This window comes from Microcaecilia unicolor, chromosome 11 (genome assembly GCF_901765095.1).
Source record: "Microcaecilia unicolor chromosome 11, aMicUni1.1, whole genome shotgun sequence".
Lineage (NCBI taxonomy): Eukaryota > Metazoa > Chordata > Amphibia > Gymnophiona > Siphonopidae > Microcaecilia > Microcaecilia unicolor.
The window spans coordinates 201,319,070-201,331,566 of record NC_044041.1 but is presented as its reverse complement, the minus strand read 5'-3'; positions in this window follow the sequence as shown (position 1 = coordinate 201,331,566).

Sequence of the window (12,497 nt, the reverse complement as noted above, 5' to 3'; positions counted from 1 at the left end):
TTTTCAGGGCACAGACCATAGAAGTCTGCCCAGCACTAGCCCCGCCTCCCAACCACTAGCCCCGCCTCCCAATCTCGGCTATGCTTCTGAGGATCCATTCCTTCTGAACAGGATTCCCTTATGTTTATCCCACGCATGTTTGAATTCCGTTACCGTTTTCATCTCCACCACCTCCCACGGGAGGGCATTCCAAGTATCCACCACTCCGTGAAAAAATACTTCCTGACATTTTTCTTGAGTCTGCCCCCCTTCAATTTTATTTCATGTCCTCTAGTTCTACCGCCTTCCCATCTCCGGAAAAGGTTCATTTGCGGATTAATACCTTTCAAATATTTGAACGTCTGTATCATATCACCCCTGTTTCTCCTTTCCTCCAGGGTATACATGTTCAGGTCAGCAAGTCTCTCCTCATACGTCTTGTAACGCAAATCCCATACCATTCTCGTAGCTTTTCTTTGTTTCTGCCATTTTCAGGGCACAGATCGTAGAAGTCTGCCCAGAACAAGGCCCACCCCGCAACCACCAGCCCCGCCTCCCCCCACCGGCTCTGCCACCCAATCTCGGCTAAGCTTCTAAGGATCCATTCCTTCTGAACAGGTTTCCTTTATGTTTATCCCACGCATTTTTGAATTCCGTTACCGTTTTCATCTCCACCACCTCCTGCGGGAGGGCATTCCAAGCATCCACCACTCTCTCCGTGAAAAAACTCCAGCACTGTTCCATATAGCGCCCGGAGTTATGAGCATCCACCCCAGAGTAGAAGAGGGACAGAGAAGCGCTAATAAGATATTGCATCAGTATAGAGTAGTCCTGGAGAGTCAACCAAACCTTGGGAAGGGACTAAACTTGTGGTCCCCAAACCTGATCCTGGAGGCACCCCAGCCAATCAGCTTTTGGGGATATCCACGAGAGAGATCTGCATGCAGTGGAGGCAGTGCATGCAAATATCTCTCATGAATATTCGTTATGGATATCCGAACAACCTGACTGGCTGAGGTGCCTCCAAGACCAGGTTTGGGAACCATTGGACTATACCCCAACCTGCCTTTAATATAACACCTGGTTTTATTGGTTCACCAAACCAGAAAGACATAATTTAAATAGACGGGGGGGGGGGGGGGGGGGGGGGAAGAGTGTGTGCAGTGGAGTACCAAGGGGGGGCGGTGGGGGCGGTCCGCCCCGGGTGCACGCCGCTGGGGGGTGCCGCGGCACGCGCCTGCTCCTCCAAGTTCGCTAAACTTTGTTCGTTCGCTGCAGCTCCCTCTGCCCCGGAACAGGTTACTTCCTGTTCCGGGGCAGAGGGAGCTGCAGCGAACGAACGAAGTTTAGCGAACTCGGAGTAGCAGGCGTGCACTGCGGCACCCCCCCCCCCCAGCGGGGTGCACCCGGGGGGGGGGGGTGTCATTTTGCTGGAGGGGGGGGAGGTGTCATCTAGCGGGGGGGGGGGGGAGGCGCGCTGCACCCGGGGGGGGGGGCGCATCGGCGCTCCGCCCCGGGTGCCATCCAGCCCAGGAACGCCACTGAGTGTGTGATAGCGAATAGAGACCAGCTGCACCATGAGATCAGGGGTTCTCAGGACACACCCCAGTCAGGTGGCAGGATACCCACAATGAATATGCATGAGATACATTTGCATACAATGGAAGCAGAGCATGCAAATGTTTCTCATGCATATTCATTGTGGATATTTTAAATAAATTAAACAAATCTGCATAGAGCAAACTATAAACAGAAACTAAGCAAAAAACCTCTAAGTAACTCTATAGAGTGACCACACTAATGTCCATATAATCAATGATTTTAAATAAAGAGGCCTCAATAGCTCAGGGTACCAACTCAGTGGACACACCTGATAAGGCTTTTATCATGGGCCGACAACTCTCTGAAAAAACCTACAGAGTGAAATACTTCAAACAATCTGTAGTAAAAAAAAACAGAGAGATGATTAAGAATAATAATTCAAATGTTGGACCAAATTGATAGTGTAGTCAACAATATAAGAGCATGAAGATGACAAAATATGAATCGGAAGGGAGAAAAAATAGCAAAAAGAAAAAAAAAAGACCAAAATAGCTGTAAACCACTTTGATAATACTTGCAGTACTTAGCTTCAAATCCCGGGTAAAGAGTATTTTAAAAACCAGACTGACCTGGTGTGTCCTGAAGACTGGGTTGAGAGCTACTGCATTAGAGGACGGGAGAAAGAGGCAGCATCAATCAACTGTTAATCCTTTCTAATCAAACTTATTTTTCTTGTTGAATTATATTCTCCTCCCAGCTTGGCTTATATGGGACCTTCACGTGTTGCTGTGTTCCTGGATCTTGCAGCCTACCGGTAACCCTCACAAATCTCTAACATGATGGACTTCCTCCTTGAGTTGACCTTCTTGGACAACAATCAGAGTGATTGTGTCTTTTCAAGGAATCCTTATTGCCATAGTTAAGGACTGTTTGTGCTTGGTGTCTGCATATAATCCTGTGTGTCAAAGGTCATCCCCTGATTACAAATTGAATCTACTCACCACACTGAGTCTATGAGGAACGCACAGAGGGCATCAGAAGACACTCTCTGGATAAGATTAATGAAAATATATATTTTATCTGGATTCTATTATCTTTCCTTTTTCTCAGGTCAGGAAGCACAAGGCAGCATATAAAAAACCCTGTAATCTTTTTTTAAAATTGAAAATATATATCACGTCTTTTCGCAGTCGAGTCATATATTTTTCTAGCTGTCCTGAAGACAGTTTCATTCCTCATCTGAATGTCTTTCACTGTATAATAGTTTCAAAACGTTTGATGGTCATGTGTCATGTAGGACAATGTGACTCGAACAGAGCAGGGCAAACAACCTGATACAGAATTGTTATCATCAAAAACGCTAGAAAGAACTTTCTCTTCATTTTCCCCTTGTTGGATCAAAAGTGAATTCAGCAGAACTGTTGCAAAACTTCAAAGCGATTTACCTTCAAAGTGGCTTGTGTCAGGCAGCAAAGGGGTTAACCGATCACTTCATAAGTACATAAGTATTGCCATACTGGGAAAGACCAAAGGTCCATCAAGCCCAGCATCCTGTTTCCAACAGTGGCCAATCCAGGTCACACATATCTGTCAAGGTCCCAAAAAAGTACAAAACATTTTATGCTGCTTTTCCCAGAAATAAGCAGTGGATTTTCCCCAAGTCCATTTTAATAATGGTCTATGGACTTTTCCTTTAGAAAGCCATCCAAACTTTTTTTAAACCCCGCTAAGCTAACCACCTTTACCACATTCTCCGGCAACGAATTCCAGAGTTTAATTACAGGTTGAGTGAAGAAAAAATGTTTCTCCAATTCATTTTAAATTTACTACTTTGTAGCTTCATTGCATGCCCCCTAGTCCTAGTATTTTGGAAAGAGTAAACAGACGTGTTCCTCTGAATAAAGGCATCATTTATTATTCTTTGCATTAACTGTTATAGGGGCCCTTTTACTAAAGCCTATATGCGTCCAATGTGTGTCAGTTTGGAACTACTACCTGGCTACCATGAGCCCCGGGGTGGTAATTCAATTTTTTATGCACGTCCAATACATGCGGCAGAAACTTTAAAATTTTCTACCATGTGGTGCTAACCGGGCGGTAATTGGCAGTGTACGCATGCTGATGATCTTAAGATGCAGGGCATCAGATCCAGCTGCCATATCTACAGTGGAATTTTTCTGCCGTCTAGAGGGTTGTCAGCATTTAAATTTACCATGGTGCTCCCCTGATATTGAATAATTACTGGTTCTCTTGTTTCTGTCCAGATTGTGTTTAAGATTCTCCTGAAGGTCAACAAGGTCTTCTGTATTGCTCTCCTATCCTACCTGTCCATGTTGCTTATTCCTTATTCTCTTTCTTGAACCCTTGATTTGCAGAATGATAATCTTCTCGTTATCCTTCCAGTTTCTCTACTAGACCGATGGTGTTTTATCTTTCTAGGACCACCTCTATGGAATTCTCCGCCTGTTTCTCTCCAGAAAGAAACACTTTACAAAACGTATAAGGTGGGTTTCAAAGCTTATTTTTTTAACTTGCTTTTCAATACAGGAGTTGAATGTGATCCCTTGAGTTCTGTTGGCAGAGGGAGGTGATGATGGTTCGATTTCTTCTTTCCTATCTTAATTGGCATTCCACTATTCTCTTGGGATTTGTTTGACTTGTAAACCACCTTGTTGTTTTGTTCACACAAGTTGGTATAGCAAGTACTTGAATAAACATAAACACATAGATGGTTTTTATTGGTCTGAGAAAAGCCTTTGATACAATCGCATGCTTATGAAAAATCTTCCAGAAACTTGGCTGCCCAGAGAAGGTTGCTGGAGGACAAGTGAAGTGGTCTCGCAAACCAAAGAAGAGAAATCCACTGTCAATTATTTAAAATTCTAGAGAATAAAACACCCTACAATTCCATGTTTTTACCAAATGGCTGCATCGGGGGTAACAAAATTATAAAACAAACAAATTCAAAATGAATAAAGCATAATAAAATAACTAAGGTGGTCTTTTACGAAGGTGTGCTAGCGTTTTTAGCAAGCTAATGATTAGGACACACCAAACCTTCTCTCAGCAACCAAGTTTCTGGATGATTTTTCATAGGCCAGTGATTGTATCAAAGGCTTTTCTCAGACCAATAAAGACCATATATGTGTTCGTTGAGTCAAGTATTTGTTATACCACCTTGAGTGTAGGCAAAGCTGTCTTCAAAAATGAAGTTCTTTTATTGGCATCTGCTCATAGGAATATGATAAAAGAATACAGGATCACTTGGTGGATTCAACACGCCAACAAGGGCTGTGTTTCGAATACATTGCCCACATCAGGAGTCCTAACAAGAATCTGAATAATTAGTCAAACATTTGAACATCAAAATTAATTTTACTATTTATAAATGAGAGTGTTCCTTAATTAGAACAACTTTTTTTGAAAAATAAACATTAATGAATAGTTTTGTTTATTGAGGGCTTTCTACCCCACTCATCAAGTGAATGTGAGCCTTGACCTTGTGACCTTCATAATACGAAGAATATGCCTTCCAAGGGGAGCTACTTTACTCTCTAAGTAGCATTGTATGTTGTTTCCAATAATCTTCTAGAATTTTCTCAAAGGGATGCTGGCAAAGGTACAGGAATGTGGTGAACTGCCTAATCCCTTTTCAGTCTCCTATACTGGTCTATAGGGCCCTTGACCAAAATCAGCTTTACAGCAACGGTTTTTCTCTTTTCCGTTTCCCCATCAGGACAGCAAAATCTCCTGCTTCTCGCTCCTCAGTTGCTCTGAGGGGGCTCCAAAGAGGCAGGGCCTGCCCCTATGGACACGGGCCCATAGCCGCATTCCACAGGCTTGCAGGGAAGATAAGGAGAGCTGACTCCCCCCCCCCCCCGAGATGTCAACAGCAGCGCAGCTGGCCAGAGAAATGCCTGCTCTCACACACCTCTCCCTCCAAGATTTCCAGTGGGTCTCACTTTAAATGGATGATTTATCTGTTTAAAGTTGGATGGGCCTGTTTGTCTGTCCTAATTAGATTGTAAGCTCTGTCGAGCAGGGACTGTCTCTTCATGTTCAAGTGTACAGCGCTGTGTACGTCTAGTAGCACTATAGAAATGATAAGTAGTAGTAGTAGTAGTCTCCAATGACACCAAAAGTTGAATTAGCACCAATATTCATCTCTACTGTGTCTTGCACGATGCTCTTGGATGCCTTCCAGGACATGGAGCAGGGTCTTTATATTCAGTCACCCTCCGATGGAAGACTGTTCAATCTAAGAAGTCCATATAGCTGCTCAAGGACTGTAGAATCAATGGTCAGGAACCAGAGAAAAGGCAGTGCAGATATAAAAGTTTAATAATCAATCATTAAAAGTATATGATAAAGCCAACATGGCCGTATTTCACCCACAGGCTGCAGCAGGGGTAAAATAGTTGACAAGTAAAATACACCACACGTGTCGCTATGATGCAAGATTAAATGCAGGCACTAAATAAACCAGAGAACCTCAATTTAATTGTTGTCACACGGGGCAGTTGACAGAAGCCGTCTAAAGTAATAAATAAACACGAGTAGTGCTCGATCAAGACTTAATTTCTACTCGTGTTTGTGCAATTTTTAAAGTCGGCTCAGCAATGCCTTGTACATGATGTGCAGTATATTAAACCACTGAAATAGAACATCGTTTATGTGATGAAGCAACTTGAGCAATTTCACTAGTGCTCCCCGAGATCCGTCTGCAGTATAAGGTGGAAAGTCAGACTCTCCAACAGGGAAGTACTTGAAAAGTGCCAGATTTCGGTGGGCAGGCCACGTCGTAAGGGTGAACTCCAAAACAGGTGAGTTGATGCATCAGAGTTACCAAACTGGTTCCTTAGCAGGTACAAGCTAAGGGGTAGTTTTACTAAGGCACGCTGAAAAATGACTTTTGATATAGTTTTGATCTATTTTTTTAGCACGCCTATAAAAAAGGTCTTTTTTTTTTGTGGTTGCTGAAAATGGATGTGCGGCAAAATGAAAATTGCCACGTGTCCATTTTGGGTCATTGACCTAGTGGTAAAGACTCATGCGGTAACCGGGCGGTAATGACCTACGCGCGTCAAATGCCACTTGGCGTGTGTCCGTAAATAAAAAAAATATTTTTCAGATGCGCCTATCGACGCGTGCCAAAAATGAAATTACCGCAAGAGCGCCCCTAAGTCAGTTCTGGTTCTGCTCTACCCTTTTTATTTAGGAAACTGGATCTATAAGGCCGTAGGTGGCTGACTTTAATGACCTGGAGCCATTTGGAGACTCTGCGGTGAATTCTAGTAGCTTCTCGGAGAACGTAGTGAAGGCGGTTAGCTTGGCAGAGTTTAAAAAGGGGTTGGACGGGGACAAGTCCATAGACCGCTACTAAATGGACTTGGGAAAAATCCACAATTTCGGGAATAACTTGTATAAAATGTTTGTACGTTTGGGTAGCTTGCCAGGTGCCCTTGACCTGGATTGGCCGCTGTCGGGGACAGGATGCTGGGCTTGATAGACCTTTGGTCTTTTCCCAGTATGGCATTACTTATGTACTTATTTCCCATCTGTCTTCCTCCTCTATCTTTCCACTTTTGTTGTTCCCAGTATTTTCCATAAAGTTCAATACTTTCAGGCAATCAGCAGAACTTCGCCTTAATGGAAGAGCTTAGAGCTAACAAAATCTTTTTCTCTTTCCAGTACTCCAAGAGAACAACATGCTTTGCTGTTTTCAGTTGCGGTGATGGAGTTGCAAGCTGTAATTTTCTCAACAGTCAACTAAATTGCTAAATGGACCTGCATTTTTGGGCTGATTTAAAGTGTATTAACGGTCCATTGGTTCAGGGGACTAATTCCCTCGTTCTTAAACTCTCTGCTCCTGAGGCCCCCGTCTCACATTGTGATTGAGCCGAGTCAGTATTTTTAGAAAATGAGTAGCAGCTTTCCAGGCTGGGATGAATTTTTTTTTTTTTTTAATGGGAGGTGGGATGAGTCAGTCATCCGAGTAAATGCCTTTGCTGTGAGCTGAATTCAAGCAAAACCACAATCCGAAAGGAAGCCAAGCAACAAAATCTTCAGATCAGGGGCTTTATTTAGCTAATCTTCCACTGGGAGAGATGTTGGAGGTTATTCTTGAAAGGCTTTTCTCCATGTAAAAGCCTCTGTTACATGTGGAAAGAGAGTTTTTGAAAGTCATAAGACTTGCATATAAGTTCCGATGCTGCAGGGTAGACATTCTGGGGCGGAGGTCTGGAAGAGGGTTACGTACATATATAATTAGAAAAAAAATAGATGTCTATATGCATATTTTTATTACCAAAATTTATTTTATTTTGTTTCCAAAATTTATAGCACACTCTTTCCTATTGACCAACGTAAGGTACAACTCAAACATACTTATTAAAACATAAATAAAAGACTAAAAACATAACAAGCAAAAAAGGTCAATAAAATATGACACTTTTATTTGAATTTCAATAGGTGGCTCAAAGTCTGGTAACATCAAGAAGGTTTTAGGTACATAGGAGGTGGGGAAATACATGGAAAAACAAATCACTATATTGTAACGATGGGCTGCAACTCACTGTGGCGGGAAAAAAATCCTTGGAGAGAAATTCAGACACTATGTACTATCTAGGCGTTTAAAGTAGAAGGCGGGGGGGGGGGGGGGTGGCATATGGAGAGGCAGGACACTTCCAGTGGTTACCCCCAACTAAAGACAAGGTGTGAGAGCAGTAATGAAATCGTGTAATTAAACTCTGGAATTCGTTGCCAGAGAATGTGGTAAAGGCGGTTAGCATAGCGGAGCTTAAAAAAGGTTTGGCCGGCTTCCTAAAGGAAAAGTCCATAGACTGTTATTAAATGGACTTCGGGAAAATCCACTATTTCTGGGATAAGCAGTATAAAATGTTTTGTACATTTTTGGGATCTTGCCGGGTACTTGTGACCTGGATTGGCCACTGTTGGAAACAGGATGCTGGGCTCCATGGACCTTTGCTCTTTCCCAGTATGGCAATACTTATGTACTTATGTAACAACTATCTTAGCAAATCACTTCTAACCAACACAGCAGGAAGTGAGACTAAAGAAAAAAACTAAACAGAAGACGAGACTGTCATTGAAATGTAGCTGGAAAGTGATGACCACAAATGCTCGCAGTCTAAGCAACAAAGTTCATGATCTGCAGGCCTTGATGTTAGAGGCAGACTTAGACATTGTTGCTGTCATTGAGACGTGGTTCAATGATTCCCATGAATGGGATGCAAATGTACCAGGCTATAATCTATTTAGGAAGGATAGAGATGGTCACAAAGGTGGAGGAGCAGCTCGGTATATGAGAAGATATCACAGTGACTGAAATGCCAGGGGTATGGGCAAAGGAAGAAGCGATATGGATCACTTTGAAAAGAGATGATGGAACCTCTATCCACATGGGTGTTGTCTACAGACCTCCAACACAATCGGAGGAACTAGATAAAGATCTGGTGACAGATATCCAAAAGCTGGGAAAGGAGAGGTGCTGTTGCTGCCGGCTGTGGATTGGAAACTTCCATCTGTGGAATCGGAAAGAAGTAGAGAGATTGTGGACGGTTTACAAAGTGCTCTGCTTGCACAAATGGTGACAGAACCTATGAGGGAAGAAGCAACATTGAATCTGGTGCTCACAAATGGGGAAATTGTGTCTAATGTCCGAGAGGGTGCCCACCTGGGAAGTAGTGATCATAAAAACACTTTGGTTTGATATAACAGCTAAAATGGAGGACAACCACTCAAACCTCAGTCCTGGATTTCAAACATGCTGTCTTTAGCAAAATGAGGAAATATCTGAAGAAAGAGATGATGGGCTGGGAGGACATATGAGAAGTGGAAAGATGGTGGACCAGGCTGAAAGGAGCTATAAATACTGCTACTAAACTTTATGTGAGGAGAGCAATTAAAAGCAAGAGGAAACCAATATGGTTCTTCAAACAAGTGGCTGAGAAAATAAAGGCTAAAGAGTTGGCATTCATGAAATACAGAAAAACTCAAGAAGAGGAACACAGAGAGGAATAGAAACTGAAAGAAGCCAAGAGAGAGATACGTCTAGCGAAAGCACAAGCGGAAGGACAAATGGCTAGAAATGTAAGGAGAGGCGACAAGAAGTTTTTTCAGGCATATTAGTGAAAGGTGGAAGACTAAAAATGGAATTGAGACTGTAACATGTTGTGAATATGGGGCTTGCGCCAAAGGACATAGGAGAAGAGACTGGAAGACCTGAATATGTATACCCTAGAGACAGAGATGTTTAAATACTTGAAAGGTAAATAAATATAGAAACACATTTCTTCCAGAGAAAGTAAAGTATTAAAACTAGAGGACATGAATTGAGGTTGCGGGGTGGTAGACTTAGGAATAATGTCAGAAAACTCTTTTTCATGGAGAGGGTGGTGGATGCCTGGAATGACCTTCTGAGGGAGGTGGTGGGGAAAAAAAACCTGTGACGGAATTCAAAAAGGCATGGGATGAACATAGAGGATCTCTAATTAGAAAATGAATGCTATAAAAAACTAAACGTAAAGGGTTGCATATGTGTTTGCATGTCAAGTGGTGCTTAGATGGCGACTCTGGCTGCATTAAATAAGGCTGTTGATGGGCCAGAAATTCAACGGAAATTCCAGTGGTTTGGAATTTGAGGTCAATGCTGAGTAGACTTTTATGGTCTTTGTCCCGCAAACAACAAGACGGATTTGGATAGGCTGGAGTTGGGCTTTGACGGCAACTTCCAGTAGTTGGATCATAAGAACAGAGCCGGGCGGACTTCTACGGTCTGTGTCCCAGAAACACCAAAGAAAGACCATGATCAAGTATATAATATCACGTTCATTGTTGATTTGAATCTTGAAATGGTAATGAATGAGACTGTTGAGCAGACTGGATGGACCATTCAGGTCTTTATCTGCCGTCAAATACTATGTTACTATGAATCATTTGTTATACTGCCAATTTCAAAGGCATCACAGCAGTTCACAATTAATCAATGAGTAAGTGGGGACACAGTGTTCACAAATAGACAGGCAACACAGGGAATATCAGGAAAGAAAACAATTATTAACCAAGAGAACAAAAGCCATTACTAAACTCTCAGCAGCCATTTTGATGGAGGAACCAGCGGGACCAGGAGCGATTGGGATAACTCCTGTCCCAAAGAGGCCACTAGGCTCTGGGAGGCGGAGCAGGGCAGGGCAGGTAACTGACCCAGCCTGGCCTGTCCAGACCAAGTCTCTGCAGGAGTGAGGAGGTGGTGGTGGTGGCTCCCAATCTCTGTGAGAGAGAGAATGTGTGTGTGTGTGGGGGGGGGGGGGGGGGGGGGTACTGCTGGCAGCCCGGGAGGCAACACTGTTTGCTGGGGGGGGGGGGGGGGGGGTGGGGGGTGCCAGTTTTGATTTCAGTCAACCGAAACCAAATAGGAAATTTCAGAGAATCCCGGCTCCGCTCCGGTCAGCCTCTATTTCACTGTGTAACATAGAACAGGGATGGATTTGAATCAAACTCAAACAATGCAAATTTCAGTGTGGTTCTAACCCAGCAACTGTGAATTTCCCTGGCCTCTGGAGGCAAAAGAATTGGAGGCTAGGTGAAGAAATGGAAGTGGATTTGAGGAAATCTGCCGTTGTGTGGAAGAGTAAAGCAGATGGGTCTGCTTTGGATTCTGCAGCTTCTGGAGTCTATTTTTTATAAAAAATAAAAGGGTCAGTAAACCATCTTGATGAACCATCAATCTTGCGTGACTTTGCTACATTAAGTTTCAAAATTTTGTAAAGAACTTCACACATCTGTCCATAACCAAGAATTCTTGGTCCCGGAGGAACTTTGGATTCTTCGGAGGCTGAAATTTCTTTCATGACACGAAGATAAGAGCTGTGTAGCCATGTTGTTATACCCCTGGTTTTCACGACCACATGAGCCCTTCAACAGATGTTTCTTCTTGGCCCTTGATGAACCTCCAGCTGTTGTCACTTTCAATTTTTCTTCTCTATTTTTCCAATGAAACCACAAAACAGCTGCTGCAGAACAAGCGTTGCTACTCGGATATTTCTTGAAATAGTTTCAGTTTGAAAATGTACCTAAAATGTGGGAAGTATTGCCAGCTGGGCTCGTTTTTCTTTGAGTCTGATATTATCAATGCCTTTCTCACATCGTTTTCCTGATGGCACATTACCATGCCTGCTTGTTCTCATTGAACTCTGAGAGACATTTCGGCAGAATTAACTCATTCACTAATCACATCCTTTATTTATTTATTTGTTGCATTTCTACCCCACATTTTCCCACCTATTTGCAGGCTCAATGTGGCTTACATAGTACCGTCAAAGGCGTTTGCCCAGTCGGTTGATAACAAATAGATAGTTGTATAGTGATCGAATGAGGTATAATGAAGGGTCGGAAGGGATGAAGATAGCGTGTTGTCCTGTTTGATCAAAGTTATGCTGTGTTGGTAGGTGAAGATGGTTACGTGGAGTCGTTGGGGTAGGCCTTTATAAACCAACACCCACAAGTACATCTGTAGTCTATATATAAAGATGTTCTTGTCATTGACTTGATCAAATGAGGTATAAGTGAAGGGTCGGAAGGGGTGAAGATAGCGTGTTGTCCTGTTTGATCAAAGTTATGCTGTGTTGGTAGGTGAAGATGGTTACGTGGAGTCGTTGGGGTAGGCCTTTATAAACCAACACCCACAAATACATCTGTAGTCTATATATAAAGATGTTCTTGTCATTGACTTGATCAAATGAGGTATAAGTGAAGGGTCGGAAGGGGTGAAGATAGCGTGTTGTCCTGTTTGATCAAAGTTATGCTATGTTGGTAGGTGATGGTTACGTGGAGTCGTTGGGGTAGGCCTTTATAAACCAACACCCACAAATACATCTGTAGTCTATATATAAAGATGTTCTTGTCATTGACTTGATCAAATGAGGTATAAGTGAAGGGTCGGAAGGGGTGAAGAT